The sequence below is a fragment of the Adiantum capillus-veneris genome, chromosome 17 (assembly GCF_014529385.1).
Source record: "Adiantum capillus-veneris isolate H3 chromosome 17, ASM1452938v2, whole genome shotgun sequence".
In the NCBI taxonomy this organism is placed as follows: domain Eukaryota; kingdom Viridiplantae; phylum Streptophyta; class Polypodiopsida; order Polypodiales; family Pteridaceae; genus Adiantum; species Adiantum capillus-veneris.
In genome coordinates, this window is record NC_140947.1 from 113,510,350 (window position 1) to 113,513,691 (window position 3,342).

The following is a 3,342-nucleotide window of genomic DNA, read 5'->3' on the forward strand; positions in this document are numbered from 1 at the left end:
ATGCCTTCATCCCTAGTGATCTTTTGTCTCCAAAAAACTTTAGAGCAAATGTTAGACAGCACTTGGGGAGAAAAAAAAGTATCCATTATTGATAAGCACGAGGGTAGAAAGATGTCTACTTATAATAAAGTATTTAGGCATAAAAAAGGTGCATGCGTCGCTATCATTGATGAATGTATACCATTAGGAAATCCACTTCTAGAAGCTTTTAATGGTTTTCCACAAATTTGTGATAATAAGTATTTAGAATTATTAAATATTTTAAATCGGGGGGAGGGATTCTCAAAAATTGGCATACACTACACAGATAAAGGTTTTTTCATTGCATCACATATAGATCCCTTGTGCACGTACTTTGGGATGGATGACTCTAGTCGAAGGGAAAAAGACATGGTTCTTTTGGGATCCGAATGATGAAGCTACAATGCATTCTTGGAAAGAGTGCATGACAAAGTCCAATTGTCCTTTACCACAACCGCATATAAGGTTTGTTTCCGAAGCAGGTTCTCTAGTATTCATACCTCCTGGATGGGCTCATGCTGTCCACACAAGTCAACGCTCAATTGGACTTTGTGGCTCTTTATTTACTATGGAGAGTTTGCACAACATTTCGCATCGATGGGATTGATCTTTGTCAATATATTCGGAAGATAAGCTTCCACTCTTCAAAGATATTAAAGAGCACATCACACGCATTTTCAATTTTTCTACAGGTGATTTGGATTCTTTATTGAAAATAGTTAGTCTCAAGCTTGACGAGTGCTCCAAATCTACTAACAGTCCTCAAAATGTGGGTAAAAAAAGAGGACGCAAGCTAGGTGGTCAAAAGATTCAACGTCCAAAGCCGAAAGTGACTTTTGGAAAACAGCCTCGAGGTGATACACAATGTGAAGACCGAGAGCATGATTCATCCAAAAGATCAAGCTGTGGAAAGCGCCATAGATCTTATGCATATGGACTTATGATATATCCTGTTTGTGCAGCGTGCTACAAGAGAAATCACACTCATAGATACTTTCATGTACCCCAAGGCTACTTATCAGATGTTGTTTTCATGCTTCTTAGGATTATTGGTGTATCCCAAGGATTGTTTTTCTAATTGGCAAACATTGCCCTAGATCATTTTTTTCTCAGTCATTTGAGACAATGTTGTTATTTTCATTGTTAATTTAACACCTTTAAAAGTTGTGGTTATTTTTTAAAGCACTTCTCTCAGTATAATTTCTTTATATGATGTGTATTTTGATTGTTAATTCAACTCAACTTCAAAAGTTGTGATTCTTCTTTTCTTAAGCACTTTCCTATGTTTAATTCTGTACATCATGTGTCACAAGGACAATTTTACATATTGAGTGCTCTAGTGTGCACATACATGGATATATTGAATATGAATTAGTGAAAGACAATTTTTAAAGCATGATATAGCTAGCATTTATATAAACCAAATTGAGATATTAGAGGAATGATATGTAAACTGTAGTTTAAGAAGATCATTGCTTGTTATAATTTTCTCACGCACTTATATGGTCTCTACATATATACTAGGTGAAAGTGGATTAGAGACAGAACATCTAAGCCTAAAAGGAAGTATTTAGAAGCGATGTTATATATAAAAATATTTTGTGTGTCATCGGCATGACATACTTGAGAGGGTCCTACAAAAAAAAAAAGGATATATATGCGGAAGGCCACATATAGTCTTGGCCATTCATACATATAGATTGTCCTTTCGAAAAGACACCAATTTAATCATTATATGAGCACATTAACAAAAAAACTGAAGAAAATGTTTAAGGTATCATAGTTTACTGAAAAGAAACAAAAAATTAGTCCATGGACACAAAATGTGGTTCAAGAAGCCCAATTACTTGTGTAATCAGTTCTCATATAGCTAAATAAGGTATTTAAAAGAGGTAGACTGTCTATAAATTTTTAGTGTACCACGGGAGTGACCTACATCAAGAAAAAGATGTATGGATAGAGTCACACTCGTATATTGTCGTAGAAAGACAATTATTACAGCTTTATAAATTAACATTTTATTAATAGAAATAGAGAGATAGGTCCATTGATATAGAACATGTAGTTCTACAAGGCCAATTGTGTGACCTACATCAAGAAAAAGATGTATGGATAGAGTCACACTCGTATATTGTTGTAGAAAGACAATTATTATAGCTTTATAAATTAACATTTTATTAATAGAAACAGAGAGATAGGTCCATTGATATAGAACATGTAGTTCTACAAGGCCAATTGTGTGTCTTGCACGTGCATTGACTCAGTGTGACATGAAACGTTTCGAGGTTTCGTGCATTTCGAGGTTTTGAGGTTTCTGAAACGTTTCTTTTAGGAGCTCAAAGAAAGCGAAACACAGGTTTTGTTTTACATGTATGTACTTATAATTATACATTGAATATATATGCAAATTCACATGTCAAAACATGTGAAATACCAAAATCTTGATGTGAGACTTGAGTCACAAGTGAACAAGGTAAGTTGGCAGCCAACTGCAACAATGTACATGTATAGATAAGGGGGCCAGGTTGACGTGCAAGATTGAGAGAGTATTCGATGTTCATGAGGCGACCTTTGTACATGGCTTAAAAAATCCCCAAACAGGTGGTTTGGGCGGTCAAAAGAGGGCCAAAAAAACAAATCAACTCGTTTCGTCCGTTTCGGCGAAACGTTTCGGCTGTTTCACCGTTTCAAGGTTTTGGAGGGCCTAAACGCGTTTTTATGTCACTATGCATGCATTGACTTTGCATATAGTGGGCTATCTTCTTGTGCACATATAGATATCTAATAAATTAACATAGATTAGATGGTATTTGCAAAGCTGCTTTGTTTTTTTATGAGCAAAAGTGAATGAAAGAGGAAAATTGGATAGGACACGTGGTACGGAGAGAGAGAGAGAGAGAGAGAGAGAGAGAGAGAGAGAGAGTGAGTGAGTGAGTGTAGATTGTTTTGATGTGGGCATTCGTATGGAGGGGAGCTCCGGGGTGCAGGCGCATGTCATGTCGCTCTCTTTGTCTTGCTCTAGTATCAAGGCGACGTCCCACAATGTATCCTGTCCCCATCTTTATCGATCTTGTTTCTCTACAAATAAGGACACATATGGAACCACACCATGTCCATCAGGATGGGAAGCCAGTAGGGAGGTGTGCAAGAATGTGGAAGGGAGTAGTGGAGACGGGGGTGTACAACAATTGACCCAATCTCTTATGGTCGTGGTTGATGCCAATAGATGCCACCGCCCTGTTTGGGCATGGTTGTAAATTGTTTTTCTTTAATATATTTCACAATTACTCACAAATTGTGAGTAAAAAAGTTAGTTTTTAC

General features: G+C 36.6%; 1 pseudogene; it reads left to right on the forward strand.

Moving 5' to 3' along the window:
* Positions 1-364: 364 nt before the first annotated feature.
* LOC147437900 (uncharacterized) lies at positions 365-1,142 on the forward strand (annotated as a pseudogene).
* The last annotated feature ends 2,200 nt before the right edge of the window (positions 1,143-3,342 follow it).